The sequence below is a fragment of the Lissotriton vulgaris genome, unplaced genomic scaffold, assembly GCF_964263255.1.
Source record: "Lissotriton vulgaris unplaced genomic scaffold, aLisVul1.2 SCAFFOLD_2331, whole genome shotgun sequence".
NCBI lineage: Eukaryota > Metazoa > Chordata > Amphibia > Caudata > Salamandridae > Lissotriton > Lissotriton vulgaris.
Genome location: NW_028251738.1, coordinates 169,061 through 191,343, shown reverse-complemented (window position 1 = coordinate 191,343; position 22,283 = coordinate 169,061).

The following is a 22,283-nucleotide window of genomic DNA, read 5'->3' as shown; positions in this document are numbered from 1 at the left end:
GCTGTGTCATTTTGTAACCATTGTTACACCATTAGACAACTTGGCTGTCATTTTGTAACCATTGTTACATCATTACACAACGTGGCTGTGTCCTTTTGTAACCATTGTTACACCATTACACAATGTGGCTGTGTCATTTTGTAACCATTGCTACACCATTACACAACGTGGCTGTGTCATTGTGTAACCATTGTTACACCATTACACAACTAGGCTGTGTCATTTTGCAACCATTGTTACATCATTACACAACATGGCTGTGTCATTTTTTAACCATTGTTACACCATTACACAACTTGGCCGTGTCATTTTGCAACCATTGTTACACCATTACACAACTTGGCTGTGTCATTTTGTAACCATTGTTACATCATTACACAGCGTGGCTGTGTCATTTTGTAACCATTGTTACACCATTACACAACGTGGCTGTGTCATTTTGTAACCATTGATAAACCATTACCTCCTCGTCAGCCCTCCCCGTCCCAGTCCTAACTAATGAGCATAGCTCCTCCCACCAGAAACTCCCAAGCAACTAAAAACCCATCCCTTCCCTCCAGGCCACACCCACACCCTAAGGCATATAAGCATGTGACCCGCCCATCCACATCCTGTTTGTTTTTTCTGCGGATTTCATTTCCTGGCAACTTCGTCGGGGTACTGGACCGGTGCCTCCTTTCGGGTAAGTGTGAAACGGCCTGCTGGGCGGCCGTTTGTTCCCCTGTTGTACCTGTTTTTATCATGTACTTTTGAGTCCCTGCTTTAGCGGGACCGTGGGGTTGGGGGGCCTTGACTGCCTGGTGTGGGGTGGTGTCTCCCTGCTGCGGCCTCCCCTCTTCCGGGTATGTTCCCTGCCCTAGCGGGTGCACCCGGGGTGGGAGGGGGGGTGTGTTGGGCGCGGCTAGCTTCTCTGCTCGCCAGTGGCGTGGCGGTTTGGCTCCTCCTTGGAGGTGTGTTTGGGGGCTCGGTGCTCGTCTCGGGCCCGTGTTTCCCTTTTTTGTTTTTGTTACCTGGGTGGCAGTGCGCGATGCAAATATCGTACTGGATACGCACAGAGCATTGTATAAAGCGGCCGCGAGAACAGGCTCTGCAATATCCCTGCGGGGAAACGCTTTGAGCATTTAAATGGACGGGCTCTGTCTACCGGGGCTTCGTGATCTCTGGCCGCGCGTCGCTCCCTGCCCCTTTTTAGGGGGCATTGCTTTGGTTCACACAGTGGGCAGTGTTTGCGATGCTGTGCCTGTATGCTTCCTTTGGAATGTCCGGGAGTTCGTGTTCCCGTGTCTGTTGGGAGGCAGGTTGCTTTTCATGTGGAAGCTGCTCTCTTTCGGTCCTGTTTTGGGCTGCCTGTTCTTTCTAGGGCCCGCCTCGGCGGGTCTTGGGCTCAAACTTCCACGGACCCGATAATTCTTGCCTCGGTGCCTATTCCAACCCTTGCGGGTGAGTAGTGCGCTGTGCAAGTGTCCATATGCATTTAATTGCGTTCCGTTTGTCCTTCAGTTTGGGGGCGCCCTGGGGTTCTGGATATATTGGGCTGCGCCTCGTGACACATGCGTGGGGCTGGTACTTTTGGGGGTCGGGACTCTGTGTGCTGGGGCTGCGTGTCCTTGGTTCCTCCCCTGGCCTCTTTCTCCTGCCGTGGTTCGCTCTATGCCCCTTTTTTGGGGGCATGGCTTTTGTTTAAGGCGGTGACCTGTGGTGGTAGCGCGACTTGTCTTCCTGCTGGGGCCTCTCCTCTTCCGGGTTAGTTCCCTGCCCTGGCGAGTTCACCTAGGGTGGGAGGGGAGGTGTTCTGTGCACGGCTGGCTTCTCTGCTCGCCAGTGGCGTGGCGGTCTGGCCTCCTATCAGGTACGTGTGGGTCGGTCTGCTTGGCGGCCGTTTTTTATTCCCCTTGGATGCCTGTTGTTTCGGGTACATTTGGATTACTGCTTTGGCGGGACCATGGGGCTTGGGGGAGTCCGGGTCTCCCTCTTTCTGTCTTGTTTGGACTGGCCTGCTGGCCTGGGGGGTGTGGCATTCCCTGTTTGGCCCTTGTGGATCTTGCTTTGCTTGGTCTGGGCGCTCCTTTCTCTGTTCTATGCCCCTGTTAGAGATGTGGTTTTGGCATGTATGGGCTCTGCTGTCACGGGGAGGTGGTGGTCGCTGGGTCTTCCGCTGCTCCTTCCTTTGGGCATGGTCAGGTTGCTTCTGCCACGTGGATCCTGTCTTGGATTGGTTGGGTCCGGGGGGGCGTGCCTTAGTGGTTTTCTGCTCCGTGTTCGGGTCGCTTTTTGGTTCCATAGGCCCTGGGTGGGTGGACAGTCTGTAGACTTTTTCACCTTTCGCCTATTGTTGGGGCTTGTGGGCCTCCCCTTTCCTCGATCTCTGTGTATGCTGTGCAGGAGGAGGTGTGGGGGATGTTTGGCGGACTTGCCTTTCCCCGGTTTCTGGAGGTGTCCTGGCTGTGTAGCGATTGGGGTTTCCTTTACAATGGTTCGCTGGGGTATCCTGGCTGTGTGGCGAGGGGATCCCGGTGGCTGGTGTGGCAGCTCGGTGCCTGGTGGTGTCCGTGGTTGCGGTTCCTTCTTCTCCTGTGGTCATGCGGGATGGGGGACTTTGAAGCTGGCTTTTGCTACCTCTGGTTTTGCGGTCTGGGCTGCGTCTTGCCCTGGCTTTTGGGTTTGGTCGCTTCATGTGACTGTCCGTTTTTTCTGTGCTGGTTTGCTGATTGTGGGTCCCTCTGCCTCTTTTTCCGGGTTGGGACTGCAGTTGGAATTCTGGGCAGGCTTTTTCCTTTGCGACCCTTGGTGCGGTGGAGACGGTGGCTGGGTCCTCTGTGTCTGCTCGCTGGGTTTTGCCTTGGTGGACGGTTCTGCTTGGGGGACTCCCATAATGGTGCTTCCCTTCGCGGACTCTTTACTATTTTGGGATCCGTGGGATTGTGCGCCTGCCTTTGGGCGGCGTTTCGTTCTAATTTGGTGGCCCTGCCCTTTGGTGGTATGGATTGGGGCCGGGGTGTCCCTTCCTTCCTCTTGTCCCAGGGTGTGCAGAGTGCTTCCTCTTCTTCTTGTCCCTCCTTGTTGGGCTGGGCTGCTGGCTGTGTTCTGTGCTGCCCCTTTTTCCCATTTCTCAGGCGCTGTGGCGGGCTCTTTGCTCAGGGCTCGGGTCTCGTTTCTGAGGAGGTGGTGTTGTGGGTGCAAGTGTTTTGGCAGGGTCGGGGGGTGTACTCGCTCCTGTTTCTGTTCCGGGGCCCTTCTGGGGTCTGCTGTCCGGTGCTGGTTGTGGCAACTGCACGCTTGTGTCTCCCTCGTCGATCCTTCTGGTTCTCCGGGACGCATTCTTCTTATGCCGGTTCCCGCGGCTTCTTTGCCTACTTGGGGGTTCCGGGTGTTCCCTGCCTTGTTCGGTAGGTTGATTCTTCCTCTTCTTTCCTTCCGGTTTAGGCCCTTTCAAGGGGTGTTTGCTGCCTCCTGATTCAGTTTGGGGTTTCTTTACTTGATGTCTTCCTTCTTTGCATCACTCATGTGCTGCTGTTTGTGGGGTGGTTTCGGCACCTCGGTTGGTGGGGTTTTCCTGACGGTGCCCCGCAGACTACGGTGGTGGTTGGGGGCTCGGTCTTCCTCTACTCCCCGGCGGCTCCATGTTCGGCGGCTGTTCCTGCTGCTGTGTGGTTTGTCCTTGGGCCCGTTGGCTCTTGTTCCCCCTGGCGTGTCTTGCTCTGGGCCTCTTGCGGGGCTATCCGTTTGGGTCCTGAGAGGGGTTGGTTCTCTGACCTGGGCTCTAGTGCTCTGTGAAGTGTTTTGTGCCTCTGCTGTCGCAGACTCCTGCTGGACGGTGGGTTCGTTTCCTGCCTCTGCTTTCTTGGTGTCCCATGGGGGTTTTGTGCCTTCGGCCTTGCTTGCCTGGGTGCTCCTGATCTTGTTTGAAGGATCTGGGGTTCTGCAGTTTCTGGCCTGGTTGGTGCCCGGTTGGGAGGTCGCCTGGGTATGCTGGGTGCTGTTGCTGCTCTTGTGCCTCTGGTGGCGCTGGCTCGCTCTGGTCTGGGGTTGGATCCTGATTGCCTGTGCTTTCAGTCTGTCCCGTGGTTGGTTCGGTTGGCCTGGCCTTTTTCTGCCTTGCTTCCTCCTGAGGTTCATATTGGTCTGGTCGGACTGTGTGCTGGTGGTGTGTTTGGTCGTCCGCCTTTGTTGTGCTGGGATGGCTTCACTTGACGGTTCGGCTGTTCGGCCGGGAGGGGGGGGGCGTTTTCTTCCTTGTGGCCCCTTGGACTGTTCGTCTACCGGGGGGTTTTTCTTCCCGGGGCGGCTCTCCTGCGTGGGGTGTTTCCCTCCCGGTCCGAGTTGTGCCTCTTGCTGTCCTGGTTCAGAGTCTCGTGGTTGGGCCTGTTTTGCTTCTCCGGGGATTGCCTTGGGTTGAGGTTGTTCTCTGGTTTGGTCAGGCCCTATCTGCGGGGTGGTTGCCCTGTCCTTCTGTTGTACGGAGGCCTGCTGTGTGCTTTTCCCCCGTTTGCGCTGGTTCCATGGGTCCTGCTGCGGGTTGGACTGGGTCGGGCCTCGTTTGTCCTGGTGGCTCCGGTTGGGTCTGGGTGGCCTTGGCTCCCTCTGTTGTGATTGGCGGTGGGGCATTGCTGGTGTTTGCCGGTGGTCCCTTGTTGTTCCCCTCTGTCCCGGGGTGTCTGGTCCACTTGCGGAGGGGAAGTGTGGCTCAATGATTTGAGCGGCAGACCCTGATGCAGAGGTCTAGCCCGGGACCAGGGTTCAATTCCCCGCCTCAGCGAGTCTTGGGCTCAAAATTCCACGGACCTGATAATTCTCGCCTCGGTGCCTATTCTATTTAAAATAAATTGGCTGTGGTGTGTTGGGTCCTCCTGGCTTTGGGGTGTTCTGGCTGAGTTTTTTCTCGGTTCGGGGGCCCTTCGCCTCTCCTGTCCTGTGCCTGTCATGGGGTTTTCTTTCTTGGATTGCTGTCCGACACAGGGTGTGTCTGCATTGGATTCCGGGGCTTGTCTTGGGTTTCTGGGTGGTTGGCTTCGACTTGAGTCGGGCTGTATCCTCCCTGCAAGCTCTGTGGGCGGTTGGTTGGCCTTTCGGGGTTCGGGCGTTGGGCTGGTGCGCCCCTTGATGTCCGGGTGGTTGTGGGGTTGTTTCCCCCTGGCGCCGTTCTTTCGTTCCTTTGCTCCTTGTTGGAGTTTCTGGTTCTGCCGGTTTTCTGTCCTGTACCTCTTACTGGGGTTTGGGTGCTGCTGCTCTGTTTGGCAGTTGTGCGGACTCTGGCGGTGTGCCTTCTTCTGCTGTGCCTTTTTTATGGGGTGGTGTTCCCTTTTTGTTGCCCTTAGGCTGGCTGGTCGTGTTCTGGGGCCTTCTGTGGCTGCTCTCCATCAGTGGCTGTGTTGGCTGTGCGGCCTGCTGTTGGGCTTGTGGTGTGTTGACGCCTGGGTCGGTTCGAGGCTCCTCACCTCTGGGGTAGCTGCTCCTTGGGCTTGCTTCCGATTTGGGGCTCCCTGGCTGTGTTCGGTGTGGATGCTGCTGGGTGTTCTCCTCGTGCTTTTATGTCCTGTAGTCGTTGAGTGATATGTGGGACTGTGTCTCCTGGGTCTGGGAACGCTGGCTTGCGTTCTGCTCGGGTTGTGCGACTTTCTGCTTGTGCGGCTTGAGTCTATTTTTCTGCTATGTGAAGCCGATTCTTGCTTTGGTATCTGCTCATTAGTTAGGACTGGGACGGGGAGGGCTGACGAGGAGGTAATGACCGGTTACTCACCGGTAATATTCATTACTCTGAGTCGTAGCCCTCCCCGTCCCAGTCCTGGTTCCCATCCCTCCCTCCCTGTTCGGCTTCTTGTGCTTGGTAGTACAGGATGTGGATGGGCGGGTCACATGCTTATATGCCTTAGGGTGTGGGTGTGGCCTGGAGGGAAGGGATGGGTTTTTAGTAACCCTGGGCGAAGAACTACGCTCCGTTCGCGGAGTTTGCGGAGTTTCGGCAACTCCGCGCTCCGCGGAGAACGCGAAGTTGTCGAATACTCCGCAAACTGCTGCGTAGCGTAGTTCTCGCGTGCTCAATAGCATTTTCGCGTGCGCGAGGATGCTTGTCGGTAAGATCGAGTTGCCGAACACGCAGAAACGGCAATCTGGCACAGAATAACTCGCGAACACGTTAGTAGTGACCGGAAATAAGGGGACGCGAGCGGGCGGGACAAACCTCATGGGTAACTTTGCGCGCTACACATCCCGAGCATGCAGGCAATCAATCAATCAATCAATCAGGATTTTTGTATAGCGCGCTACTCACCCAGAGGGTCTCAAGGCGCTTGGGGGAGAGGGGTCCGCTACTACTCGAATAGCCATGTCTTGAGTTGCTTCCTGAAGCAGAGGTGGTCTTGGGTCAGGCGGAGGTGGATGGGGAGGGAGTTCCAAGTCTTGGCTGCCAGGTAGGAGAAGGATCTTCCTCCCATGGTGGATCTTCGGATGCGTGGCACGGCGGCGAGGGCGTGGCTGGTCGATCGTAGCTGGCGGGTGGGAGTGTAGAAGGTCAGGCGGTTGTTGAGATACCTGGGGCCCAGGTCGTGGAGGGCCTTGTATGCGTGGGTGAGGAGTTGGAACGTGATTCTCTTGCTGACGGGGAGCCAGTGAAGGTCTCTCAGGTGTCCGGAGATGTTGCTGTGTCGGGGGATGTCCAAGATGAGTCGTGCGGAGGCGTTCTGGAAGTGTTAGAGTCTTTTCTGGAGTTTGGCTGTGGTTCCGGTATAGAGGGTGTTTCCGTAGTCCAGTCGGCCTGTGTGACCGTCTTCCTGGTTTCGGTGGCGAGCCATCGGAAGATCTTTCGGAGCATGCGTAGGATGTTGAAGCATGATGATGAGACGGCGTTGACTTGTCTGGTCATCGAGAGGGAGGAGTCCAGGATGAAGCCCAGGTTGTGTGCGTGGTCCGTTGGTTTGGGTGCGCTGCCCAGGGCAGGGGGCCACCAGGAGTCGTCCCAGGCGGAGGGTGATGATCCAAGGATTAGGACTTCCGTCTTGTCTGAGTTCAGTTTCAGTCGGCTGTTCCTCATCCACTCGACTACGTCTTTCATCCCTTCGTGTAGGTTGGTTCTGGCGGTTCCTGGGTCGTTGGTGAGGGAGAGGATCAGCTGGGTGTCGTCGGCGTAGGAGATGATGTTGAGGTTGTGTTGGTGTACAATGGCTGCGAGGGGGCTCATGTAGATGTTGAAGAGGGTGGGGCTGAGTGATGATCCTTGTGGTACGCCGCATATGACTTCGGTGGCCTTGGATCTGTACAGGGGGAGGCGGACTCTCTGGGTTCTTCCGGTGAGAAACGAGATGATCCACTCCAGTGCCTTCTCTTGGATTCCGATGTTGCTGAGGCGCTGCACTAGGGTGCGGTGGCAGACAGTATCGAATGCTGCGGAGAGGTCCAGGAGGATGAGGGCTGCTGTTTCCCAGTTGTTGAGCAGGGCTCGGATGTCGTCAGTGGCTGCGATGAGGGCGGTCTGGGTGATGTGGTTGGCGCGGAAGCCGGACTGCGAGTGGTCGAGGCTGGTTGGGCGAGCGCAATTGGTGATCCACTGTGTGAGGTTGTTGGCTGCTTGGTTGGGGTCCGTTGAGCTGGCGGGAGGGTTCTGGCTCAGTGAAGTGGTGAGCTGGTCGGTGATGATCTTGTTCCAGTTCCTGCGGGGAACCTGTTGCGGGTGGTGGTGAGTCGTGGTCTTTCTGAAGCTGAAGTGGACGCAGCTGTGGTCTGTCCAGTGGAGTCCGGTGGAGTGGCTGAAGGAGATGTACTTGCTGGAGGAGAAGACTGGGTCAAGCGTGTGTCCGGCGTAGTGGGTGGGGGTGTTCACCAGTTGCATGAGTCCGAGGTTGGCGAGGTTGTCCAGCAGGGTGGTGGTGGTGTTGTCGTTGTTGTTCTCCAGGTGGAAGTTGAGGTCCCCTAGGAGGATGTAGTCAGCGGAGGCGAGGGCGTGCGGGCTGATGAAGTCTGCGATGTCTTCGCTGAATTGTGTGCGAGGTCCTGGGGGTCTGTAGATGAGGGTGCCTCTGAGTGTGGTCTTGGGGTCGGTGTGTATCTGCAAGTGAAGATGTTAAGCGGCTGTGAGGGTGTCGTCTGAGTTGGTCGTGATGCGGATGGTGTTCTTGTGGACGATGGCGATGCCTCCTCCTGTCTCGTTGACGCGGTCTCTCCGGGTGATCTTGTATCCGTCTGGGATGGCGACGGCGATGTCGGGCGCTGAGGAGGCGTTCATTCATGTTTCCGTGAGGAAGGCGACGTCTGGAGATGTGGTGTCGAGCAGGTTCCAGAGTTCCACGGCGCTCCCGAAGACGAAAAATGGCTCGCGAACGGGTCAAGCAAGCTACTACGCATGCTCGCGGAGCTATGCGTAGTTCGCGGAGTGCAAGTGCATCTTCGCGTAGCTCCGCGGAGTGCGGCTACGCGAACTACGCCCAGGCTTAGTTTTTAGTTGCTTGGGAGTTTCTGGTGGGAGGAGCTATGCTCATTAGTTAGGACTGGGACGGGGAGGGCTACGACTCGGAGTAATGAATATTACCGGTGAGTAACCGGTCATTACACAACGTGGCTGTGTCATTTTGTAACCATTGTTACATCATTACACAACGTGGCTGTGTCATTTTGTAACCATTGTTACATCATTACACAACTTGGCTGTGTCATTTTGCAACCATTGTTACACCATTACACAACTTGGCTGTGTCATTTTGTAACCATTGTTACATCATTACACAACGTGGCTGTGTCATTTTGTAACCATTGTTACACCATTACACAACATGGCTGTGTCATTTTGTAATCATTGTTACATCATTACACAACAAGGCTGTGTCATTTTGTAACCATTGTTACACCATTACACAACGTGGCTGTGTCATTTTGTAACCATTGTTACACCATTACACAACGTGGCTGTGTCATTGTGTAACCATTGTTACACCATTACACAACGTGGCTGTGTCATTGTGTAACCATTGTTACATCATTACACAACGTGGCTGTGTCATTGTGTAACCATTGTTACACCATTACACCACAAGGATGTGTCATTTTGTAACCATTGTTACACCATTACACCACAAGGTTGTGTCAATTTGTAACCATTGTTACACCATTACACAACGTGGCTGTGTCATTGTGTAACCATTGTTACAACTTTACACAACGTCGCTGTGTCATTTTGTAACCATTGTTACACCATTACACCACGAGGTTGTGTCATTGTGCAACCATTGTTACACCATTACACAACATGGCTGTGTCATTGTGTAATCATTGTTACACCATTACACCATGAGGCTTTGTCATTTTGTAACCATTGTTGCACCATTACACCACGAGGCTGTGTCATTGTGTAACCATTGTTACACCATTACGCCAAGAGGCTGTGTCATTTTGTAACCATTGTTACACCATTACACCACAAGGCTGTGTCATTGTGCAACCATTGTTACACCCTTACACAACTTGGCCATGTCATTTTGCAACCATTGTTACATCATTACACAACAAGGCTGTGTCATTGTGCAACCATTGTTACACCATTACACAACTTGGCTGTGTAATTTTGTAACCATTGTTACACCATTACACAATGTGGCTGTGTCATTGTGTAACCATTGTTACATCATTACACAACTTGGCCGTGTCATTTTGTAACCATTGTTACATCATCACACAACGTGGCTGTGTCATTGTGTAACCATTGTTACATCATTACACAACAAGGCTGTGTCATTTTGTAACCATTGTTACACCATTACACAACGTGGCTGTGTCATTTTGTAACCATTGTTACATCATTACACAACGTGGCTGTGTCATTTTGTAACCATTATTACATCATTACACAACGTGGCTGTGTCATTGTGTAACCATTGTTACACCATTACACAACTAGGCTGTGTCATTTTGCAACCATTGTTACATCATTACACAACATGGCTGTGTCATTTTGTAACCATTGTTACACCATTACACAACTTGGCCGTGTCATTTTGCAACCATTGTTACACCATTACATAACGTGGCTGTGTCATTTTGTAACCATTGTTACACCATTACACAACGTGGCTGTGTCATTTTGTAACCATTGATACACCATTACACAACGTGGCTGTATCATTTTGTAACCATTGTTACATCATTACACAACGTGGCTGTGTCATTTTGTAACCATTGTTACATCATTACACAACTTGGCTGTGTCATTTTGCAACCATTGTTACACCATTACACAACTTGGCTGTGTCATTTTGTAACCATTGTTACATCATTACACAACGTGGCTGTGTCATTTTGTAACCATTGTTACACCATTACACAACATGGCTGTGTCATTTTGTAATCATTGTTACATCATTACACAAAAAGGCTGTGTCATTTTGTAACCATTGTTACACCATTACACAACGTGGCTGTGTCATTTTGTAACCATTGTTACACCATTACACAACGTGGCTGTGTCATTGTGTAACCATTGTTACACCATTACACAACGTGGCTGTGTCATTGTGTAACCATTGTTACATCATTACACAATGTGGCTGTGTCATTGTGTAACCATTGTTACACCATTACACCACAAGGATGTGTCATTTTGTAACCATTGTTACACCATTACACCACAAGGTTGTGTCAATTTGTAACCATTGTTACACCATTACACAACGTGGCTGTGTCATTGTGTAACCATTGTTACAACTTTACACAACGTCGCTGTGTCATTTTGTAACCATTGTTACACCATTACACCACGAGGTTGTGTCATTGTGCAACCATTGTTACACCATTACACAACATGGCTGTGTCATTGTGTAATCATTGTTACACCATTACACCATGAGGCTTTGTCATTTTGTAACCATTGTTACACCATTACACCACGAGGCTGTGTCATTGTGTAACCATTGTTACACCATTACGCCAAGAGGCTGTGTCATTTTGTAACCATTGTTACACCATTACACCACAAGGCTGTGTCATTGTGCAACCATTGTTACACCCTTACACAACTTGGCCATGTCATTTTGCAACCATTGTTACATCATTACACAACAAGGCTGTGTCATTGTGCAACCATTGTTACACCATTACACAACTTGGCTGTGTAATTTTGTAACCATTGTTACACCATTACACAATGTGGCTGTGTCATTGTGTAACCATTGTTACATCATTACACAACTTGGCCGTGTCATTTTGTAACCATTGTTACATCATCACACAACGTGGCTGTGTCATTGTGTAACCATTGTTACATCATTACACAACAAGGCTGTGTCATTTTGTAACCATTGTTACACCATTACACAACGTGGCTGTGTCATTTTGTAACCATTGTTACATCATTACACAACGTGGCTGTGTCATTTTGTAACCATTATTACATCATTACACAACGTGGCTGTGTCATTGTGTAACCATTGTTACACCATTACACAACTTGGCTGTGTCATTTTGCAACCATTGTTACATCATTACACAACGAGGCTGTGTCATTTTGCAACCATTGTTACATCATTACACAACAAGGCTGTGTCATTGTGCAACCATTGTTACACCATTACACAACTTGGCTGTGTCATTTTGTAACCATTGTTACACCATTACACAATGTGGCTGTGTCATTGTGTAACCATTGTTACATCATTACACAACTTGGCCGTGTCATTTTGTAACCATTGTTACATCATCACACAACGTGGCTGTGTCATTGTGTAACCATTGTTACATCATTACACAACAAGGCTGTGTCATTTTGTAACCATTGTTACACCATTACACAACGTGGCTGTGTCATTTTGTAACCATTGTTACACCATTACACAACGTGGCTGTGTCATTGTGTAACCATTGTTACACCATTACACAACGTGGCTGTGTCATTATGTAACCATTGTTACATCATTACACAACGAGGCTGTGTCATTTTGTAACCATTGTTACACCATTACACAACGTGGCTGTGTCATTTTGTAACCATTGTTACATCATTACACAACGTGGCTGTGTCATTTTGTAACCATTGTTACATCATTACACAACGTGGCTGTGTCATTGTGTAACCATTGTTACACCATTACACCATGTGGCTGTGTCATTGTGTAACCATTGTTACATCATTACACAACTTGGCCGTGTCATTTTGTAACCATTGTTACATCATCACACAACGTGGCTGTGTCATTGTGTAACCATTGTTACATCATTACACAACAAGGCTGTGTCATTTTGTAACCATTGTTACACCATTACACTATGTGGCTGTGTCATTTTGTACCCATTGTTACACCATTACACAACGTGGCTGTGTCATTGTGTAACCATTGTTACACCATTACACAACGTGGCTGTGTCATTATGTAACCATTGTTACATCATTACACAACAAGGCTGTGTCATTTTGTAACCATTGTTACACCATTACACAACGTGGCTGTGTCATTTTGTAACCATTGTTACATCATTACACAACGTGGCTGTGTCATTTTGTAACCATTGTTACATCATTACACAACGTGGCTGTGTCATTGTGTAACCATTGTTACACCATTACACAACGTGGCTGTGTCATTTTGTAACCATTGTTACATCATTACACAACGTGGCTGTGTCATTGTGTAACCATTGTTACACCATTACACCATGTGGCTGTGTCATTGTGTAACCATTGTTACATCATTACACAACTTGGCCGTGTCATTTTGTAACCATTGTTACATCATCACACAACGTGGCTGTGTCATTGTGTAGCCATTGTTACATCATTACACAACAAGGCTGTGTCATTTTGTAACCATTGTTACACCATTACACAACGTGGCTGTGTCATTTTGTACCCATTGTTACACCATTTCATAACGTGGCTGTGTCATTGTGTAACCATTGTTACACCATTACACAACGTGGCTGTGTCATTATGTAACCATTGTTACATCATTACACAACAAGGCTGTGTCATTTTGTAACCATTGTTACATCATCACACAACAAGGCTGTGTCATTGTGTAACCATTGTTACATCATTACACAACAAGGCTGTGTCATTTTGTAACCATTGTTACACCATTACACAACGTGGCTGTGTCATTTTGTAACCATTGTTACATCATTACACAACGTGGCTGTGTCATTTTGTAACCATTGTTACACAATGACACAGCCACGTTGTGTAATGATGTAACCATTGTTACACCATTACACAACGTGGCTGTGTCATTTTGCAACCATTGTTACATCATTACACAACGTGGCTGTGTCATTTTGTAACCATTGTTACACCATTACACAACTTGGCTGTGTCATTTTGCAACCATTGTTACACCATTACACAACATGGCTGTGTCATTTTGTAACCATTGTTACATCATTACACAACGTGGCTGTGTCATTTTGTAACCATTGTTACACCATTACACAACGTGGCTGTGTCATTGTGTAACCATATGGCTGAGATACCCGCCACCCCCTCTCAACACAATCCCCCAAGGATGGGAAACCGGAAACAGTTCTGAACTTTTGGAAGGCGGGAGGGAGTGAACCCTGCCCGGCCGTATTTATTAAAATATGAAACAAAATCAAAACATAAAAATAACAGTTTCATATTATGTACAATTTCATTTCCACATTACGATGTTTGGCTAACCTTAACAGTTCTCTAATACAAAGGTTCTCCTAGCCGAACTAACATCCTGCAAAACATTTGACTTGAAATTGTACATCCTAACGTTAAGGGCCAACGGCAAGGTCGTAACCGGTGTCAGATCCCTAAACCAGCAATATCACCCTCACTTGTGAGGGGACCAACCACACAGAGGCGTACCTCAAGTGCATCTCCCAATTTCCCTTGACTTGACGGGGGCCCCAATGAGCTCGACGCCATTTAACGGTCGTCCGAGGACTCGACTTACACATCTGCCGTCGCAGATGTCCTGGCCCCGGGAAATTCCCCAGGAGGGCCCGTAGCCCCTCCTATCCAGGAAGGGGCCTTGGCCACCTTTCCTTTCCTTCCGGCGGCCTATCCTTAGACGGGACCGCCTCACCGTTGAGGGGCCAATGGCCACCTCCCCTGAGCGCTCCCATCCGTAATGGGTGACGCCCCCCCATAGGGATCTTCCAATTACTGCTCACCGATCATGACCTTACCGCCCGACAATAAATACGACAAGTCTACCTAAATTACTAAATCTACAAAACAGTTATAACTTATTACAAGCATGATAACTGATCGACATCAGTGCAATTACTTTATTTGAAAAACCTACTGAAAATGACCATCTTTATTGCATATTCAAAATTATTACGACAATCATCACAACCTGCAAGAAATAGAGTTACCACATCAAGACTTTATTCAACACAACTAGCTGTCCTCAGGGGCTGGTGGGTGGGTCAAAATTGGCTCTTCGTTCCGTCTCGAGCTCACGTGCAGCGGGGAGGTGCAGCTTCGGAGCACAGGAACAAGAGGAAGCTTTCTTGGCTTGTTGCTCCTTTTATCCGTCTTCAGGGCGGGCGTAAACCCGCCCTCGCCGGCCTCCGTGGGCGTGGCCGGTCGCGTCCGTGTCTAGGACAACCCAATCCAGGGCGGGAAAAAGGCGCGCCCCGGCTACGCCGCTTCGGGCCTACCAGCCGGGACTCGCCTCCCGCCCAAGATGGCTTCCCGGGGGGATCGTGGTACTCCACCATACGTTCGGGGGGACCGAATGGTCGCCCCTTTCCATATGGCTGAGATACCCGCCACCCCCTCTCAACACAATCCCCCAAGGATGGGAAACCGGAAACAGTTCTGAACTTTTGGAAGGCGGGAGGGAGTGAACCCTGCCCGGCCGTATTTATTAAAATATGAAACAAAATCAAAACATAAAAATAACAGTTTCATATTATGTACAATTTCATTTCCACATTACGATGTTTGGCTAACCTTAACAGTTCTCTAATACAAAGGTTCTCCTAGCCGAACTAACATCCTGCAAAACATTTGACTTGAAATTGTACATCCTAACGTTAAGGGCCAACGGCAAGGTCGTAACCGGTGTCAGATCCCTAAACCAGCAATATCACCCTCACTTGTGAGGGGACCAACCGCACAGAGGCGTACCTCAAGTGCATCTCCCAATTTCCCTTGACTTGACGGGGGCCCCAATGAGCTCGACGCCATTTAACGGTCGTCCGAGGACTCGACTTACACATCTGCCGTCGCAGATGTCCTGGCCCCGGGAAATTCCCCAGGAGGGCCCGTAGCCCCTCCTATCCAGGAAGGGGCCTTGGCCACCTTTCCTTTCCTTCCGGCGGCCTATCCTTAGACGGGACCGCCTCACCATTGAGGGGCCAATGGCCACCTCCCCTGAGCGCTCCCATCCGTAATGGGTGACGCCCCCCCATAGGGATCTTCCAATTACTGCTCACCGATCATGACCTTACCGCCACAGGCCGGATAGTTGACCGGCTATCCGGACCCCCCACAACCACTCCTGCCTAAAGGTCATGTTATAAACTCTTTAACCAAGCTATAAAGTCTCCTATGAGTAACTCATTCCCCATCCGGGACAAATGAACACCATCCCCCACATACATACTGTCCCCCTTGATACAACCATGCGAAACAGAATGCAGTGTACTTGAACGAAACAATCTACTCACTTTGTTATTAATTTTTCTTACCGAATGATTCAGAGCAGAAACCGACATAGCCCCCCGCCACACTTTTCGTGGGATCATATGGGACCAAGCAATTGTGCACCCTGGAACTCTTCTCGCCAACCAACTTACTGTGGAAAGCATTGCCTCAAGAAGAAGTCGTCTACCAGTGGCCACCAAATCGTTGCCCCCAAGATGGACTATGATTATAGACGGCGGTGACCTTGTCCGCCCTAACAAACCCTCAAAAAATGATTGAAACTGGTCAATACAGAGCCCGCCCTTTCCGTAGAAGGACACACTGTACCCGTATTCCCCAGCCATGTGAACCATGTCACCTGCTTTGAATACGTCCGCGGCACGCCTCACGTATGAGTGGCCCACGACCCACACCTCCTTTTTCACAGCCGGTGATGTCTGCCCGCTGGTCCCCAGGTGTCGGGTCGACTGTACAGTCCGCCCCGCCTCGTAGGCTTGCGCAACTGAAAACCAAACAAAAACAAGAAGCGTGAGTATATCATTACAGCTTCACAACATGTGCAACCGCACATACCTTTTATAACAGTTCGAGGACCAACGCCCCACACGTTTTATTTCCTCAACGCTCAGACCCCTGGCTGTAGCTTCTGTAGCAGCCCCTATCCGAAAGGAATGGGTCCCAAACTCGCCGGGGTTCAAGCCCGCGGCAGACATCGACATCGCAAGCACCCGCTGGAACTGAAACCTCGTCAGTGGGGTGGCGTCAGCGTGTCTCAACAAGGTCCCCCCCCATGGTGCCACCCTTTGCGCTAAATATTCCTCTACGCAAACCACAGGGCACATGGAAGAACCGGGAATCCTTTGTATGATTATGCAGTCCCCAATCGCACCCTGATCGGTTTTGGACCTGACAAACGAGACAGACATCGTCTCCCCCTTGACCTGGATGTGCTCTCGGCACAGTCCCCCCACCGTATCCTGCTTATTCTTTGCCACCAGCTCGCTTACCCGTATTGCCCCATGGAATGCTAACACAAAAGCGGCCCGGAATAACACTGTTTCATACTGGGATGAACATGTCGCAGGGAGTACGGATAGTAACAGGGCCAATCTATCCAGACCTATCGGGTGCCTTTCATCTACTCTGCGACCCTCAAGGCGTTGCCACCCACGTAGCGCTTTTTGCACAACGAAAGACGCTGTCGGGTCCTGGATCCCATGAGCCCTTGCCACAAAGGAAATGGCGGCCCGATGCCTCTGGGCCGTAGCTACTGATTTGCCTGCCTGATGTAAAGACAGCAAAAATTTTACGACAAGCTCTTCCTGTCCCCAAAGCTCCTCCCTAGCAGAACCCAAAAAGGACCAATAAGAACGGAACGCCCCTTCATATGCCTTCCTTGTCCTGGGTGCTAAACTCTCTCCCACGAGGTTTCGTAATTCGGGGCACCGAGAGACCAGAGAGCTTCGGGAAAGGGTGCCGCCACCGGGTCCGCTGTGGGCAGAAAACCCCAGAAGGCCTGCATACGGAAACGAGAAAGCGCGTCAGCCGCTTGGTTCAGCACCCCCGGCACATGTCTTGCCTTAAATAGCACATTCAGTTGCATACACAATAACACAATTTCTTTGAGTAATCTCAGAATCCATTTGCAACGTGCTGCCTGACTATTGATACACTCAACCACGGTCATGTTATCAGACCAGAACACCACAGAGTGATCTTTGAACCCCTCGGGCCAAGTTTTCAGGGCCACCAGAATAGGGAAAAGTTCAAGAAAAGCAATGTTACTTGTCAGCCCGTACTCGTGCCACCATGACGGCCATTTTTGAGCCGACCATTGCGTGCCGAATATGGCACCAAAACCAATACTCCCTGCCGAATCTGTCCACAGCCCCAGCTCCTCGGAGGACACCGTTGGTTTGTTCCAGACAATTCGACCATTGAAATCCGCCAGAAATGACAACCAAATGCGCATGTCCTGGCGAACCTCTGCCGAGAGCCTCGTACGATGATGACCCTCCTTCAGGCCGACCATGGCTTGAGCGATCGAGCGGGAAAAGGGGCGAGCCATCGGCATTACTCTCAGGGCAAAATTCAACTGGCCCACCATTTGTTGCAATTGATGCAGTTTAACCTTAGGCTCACTAATACACATTTCAAGGGATGCCCTGAATTTCGACACTTTATCTCTTGGTAATCGAAAACAACCTTCCACCGAGTCGAGCTCGATCCCCAGAAACTCGAGGCAAGTCGAGGGCCCAACAGTCTTACCTGGCGCCAATGGTACACCAAAATGATTCATTAGGACACCAAATTCATTCAAAGCCTGTCCACATTCTGGATCCCCGGCTGCCCCCAGAAACAGAAAGTCATCGAGATAATGCATAATATGTTGAAACCCCGTCTTCTTTGTGAAGACCCATTGCAAAAAACAACTGAACTTTTCAAAATAGGCACAAGATATAGAGCATCCCATTGGCATACATCTATCCATGTAATAGCGACCCTGAAACATGAAACCGAGAAGACGCTGATCGTCTGGGTGTACCGGGAGCAACCGGAACGCTGACTCGATGTCTGTTTTTGCCATCAGCGCCCCGGGCCCCAGGCGATTCAACATGGCGACGGCCTCATCGAAAGATGCGTACCGCACCGAACACACTTCCGGGTCTATCGCATCATTTACGGAAAGACCACGTGGGGCTGACAAGTTATGTATCAGCCGAAACTCACCCGGGTCCTTCTTGGGGACCACCCCTAAAGGGGAACAAACAAAGTTAGCAACCAGTGGCAAATCAAATGGGCCGGAGACACGACCTCGCATCACCTCTCTCCCAATCTTCACCTGTACCACCGCCGCATGCTGCAAGACCGACAGTTGATTTTTACAGTTTGCTACACCCCGAAAATCCCCCACTGGGATGCGGAAACCATATGAAAACCCGTTTCGCAACACCCCAGCGGAAGCATGATCCGGGTATTCGTTGAGCCAAGGAATCATTGCCATGGTATCAATCGGGGTAGGTAAAGGCGCCCCTCGGACTATATCAGACCTGTTTGGCGCCTCCCTTACCACCGTTATCACCCGTTTTGGCTCTGCACATGGACTCAGGGTGGGATGGCTGCCCGCACCCCCCACACTCATGTCTGAATTTGCATGACCCCTGGGGCCTCGTACATTTCCCTCTGTTGAAATTCCAACAAATCCCCCTTTTACCTGTGTTGCCACTCGGCTTCGAGTGGTACTCGTTACCTGCACCCATCCGAAAGGGTGTCCCAGAGTAATGGCGGGAAGATTCGCCCCCGTTACTCCCTAACAATGGTACTCTCAACATTCCTGTACTTTCCATCTTTTGCCATGACACGGAGTCGTAACAATCCCAAGTCAAAAGTGGGTCGTGTTCCTTAGCTTTTCTGAAAAGATTGTCATAGCAAAACCACTGATTGCCCCCATACGCTACGGAATACTCCATGATACGTGATTGATAAATAGGCAACTCGGTCAGCAACTCGGGCCTGCGCTCGCCAATAATGGAGGTAAAAATGCCCCACGCTCTGCCCCAAGTACCAATGTTTTCGTCAACCTTAAAGGCGGCCATTTTTGCGCGCCAAACACTCGGATGCATGAGCTCCTTCTGACTCTTAACATGCTCCATCTCGTAATGATCAGTAAGCAAGGAAAAAATGTTCACATATTTATTCGCCCAAATCTTTTCCTTAATTTCCATCGGAACATGCTGAGCCACCTTCTCCCTTCGTGAAGGTACAGACCCCTCCCCCGCGATCGGCAATGGCCGCTTACCTGAACCAGAAGCTGCATTTGCCGCCGAACCTGGGCCTGTTGCATTTTCCGCCGCCGGAACTGGCGGGGTAACAGAAGATGGTGACTTCACAGCCCCCCTAGTTTCCCGGAGTTGTCTCGCTAACATCCTGGCATCGTCAGCCGTGGCGCCCTCGCTATCCTTACCCAACCACGCCGCCAATTGTGCCGCTAACTCGGGGGGCATATCTTCTCCGGTCACGGAGGTGACCACCACGGGAATCGGATTCCCCTCCTTCGGCACCGGGGTTGGCTCTTCACGTGGGGTATCGGGAACCGGGGTTTCCCCCCCAAGTGCCCCCCTTCTGGACCTCTTGCCTCTCCCTCCGGGGACTACTCCCGGCAAAGGCCGTTTCGGTCCCCCCTCCCCGTCCTTAGCCGCCATCTGCTTCTTCAAATCGGCTACCTCCTTCATGAGCATGCGGAGCATCTGATCGGTACTGACCCGCTTTCCGACTTTCTTGGGCATTCTCAGACGAAGTATCTGTAAGACAAAAAGAAAGATTACAACGCTCAAAATTGGCTCTTCGTTCCGTCTCGAGCTCACGTGCAGCGGGGAGGTGCAGCTTCGGAGCACAGGAACAAGAGGAAGCTTTCTTGGCTTGTTGCTCCTTTTATCCGTCTTCAGGGCGGGCGTAAACCCGCCCTCGCCGGCCTCCGTGGGCGTGGCCGGTCGCGTCCGTGTCTAGGACAACCCAATCCAGGGCGGGAAAAAGGCGCGCCCCGGCTACGCCGCTTCGGGCATACCAGCCGGGACTCGCCTCCCGCCCAAGATGGCTTCCCGGGGGGATCGTGGTACTCCACCATACGTTCGGGGGGACCGAATGGTCGCCCCTTTCCATTCTTACATCATTACACAACAAGGCTGTTTCATTTTGTAACCATTCTTACATCATTACACAACGTGGCTGTGTCATTGTGTAACCATTGTTACACCATTATACAACTTGGCTGTGTCATTTTGTAACCATTGTTACACCATTACACAATGTGGCTGTGTCATATTGTAACCATTGTTACACCATTACACAACGTGGCTGTGTCATTGTGTAACCATTGTTACACCATTACACAACTAGGCTGTGTCATTTTGCAACCATTGTTACATCATTACACAACGTAGCTGTGTCATTTTGTAACCATTGTTACACCATTACACAACTTGGCTGTGTCATTGTGCAACCATTGTTACACCATTACACAACTTGGCTGTGTCATTTTGTAACCATTGTTACATCATTACACAACGTGGCTGTGTCATTTTGTAACCATTGTTACACCATTACACAACGTGGCTGTGTCATTTTGTAACCATTGATACACCATTACACAACGTGGCTGTGTCATTTTGTAACCATTGTTACATCATTACACAACGTGGCTGTGTCATTGTGTAACCATTGTTACACCATTACACCATGTGGCTGTGTCATTGTGTAACCATTGTTACATCATTACACAACTTGGACGTGTCATTTTGTAACCATTGTTACATCATCACACAACGTGGCTGTGTCATTGTGTAACCATTGTTACATCATTACACAACAAGGCTGTGTCATTTTGTAACCATTGTTACACCATTACACAACGTGGCTGTGTCATTTTGTAACCATTGTTACATCATTACACAACGTGGCTGTGTCATTTTGTAACCATTGTTACATCATTACACAACTTGGCTGTGTCATTTTGCAACCATTGTTACACCATTACACAACTTGGCTGTGTCATTTTGTAACCATTGTTACATCATTACACAACTTGGCCGTGTCATTTTGTAACCATTGTTACACCATTACACAACGTGGCTGTGTCATTTTGTAACCATTGTTACACCATTACACAACGACCATTGTTACATCATTACACAACGTGGCTGTGTCATTTTGTAACCATTGTTACATCATTACACAACAAGGCTGTGTCATTTTGTAACCATTGTTACATCATTACACAACGTGGCTGTGTCATTTTGTAACCATTGTTACATCATTACACAACGTGGCTGTGTCATTGTGTAACCATTGTTACACCATTACACAACGTGGCTGTGTCATTTTGTAACCATTGTTACACCATTACACAACAAGGCTGTGTCATTTTGTAACCATTGTTACACCATTACACAACGTGGCTGTGTCATTTTGTAACCATTGTTACACCATTACACAACGTGGCTGTGTCATTGTGTAACCATTGTTACACCATTACACAACGTGGCTGTGTCATTATGTAACCATTGTTACATCATTACACAACAAGGCTGTGTCATTTTGTAACCATTGTTAAACCATTACACAACGTGGCTGTGTCATTTTGTAACCATTGTTACATCATTACACAACGTGGCTGTGTCATTTTGTAACCATTGTTACATCATTACACAACGTGGCTGTGTCATTGTGTAACCATTGTTACACCATTACACCATGTGTCTGTGTCATTGTGTAACCATTGTTACATCATTACACAACTTGGCCGTGTCATTTTGTAACCATTGTTACATCATCACACAACGTGGCTGTGTCATTGTGTAACCATTGTTACATCATTACACAACAAGGCTGTGTCATTTTGTAACCATTGTTACACCATTACACAACGTGGCTGTGTCATTTTGTAACCATTGTTACATCATTACACAACGTGGCTGTCATTTTGTAACCATTGTTACATCATTACACAACTTGGCTGTGTCATTTTGCAACCATTGTTACACCATTACACAACTTGGCTGTGTCATTTTGTAACCATTGTTACATCATTACACAGCGTGGCTGTGTCATTTTGTAACCATTGTTACACCATTACACAACGTGGCTGTGTCATTTTGTAACCATTGTTACACCATTACACAACAAGGCT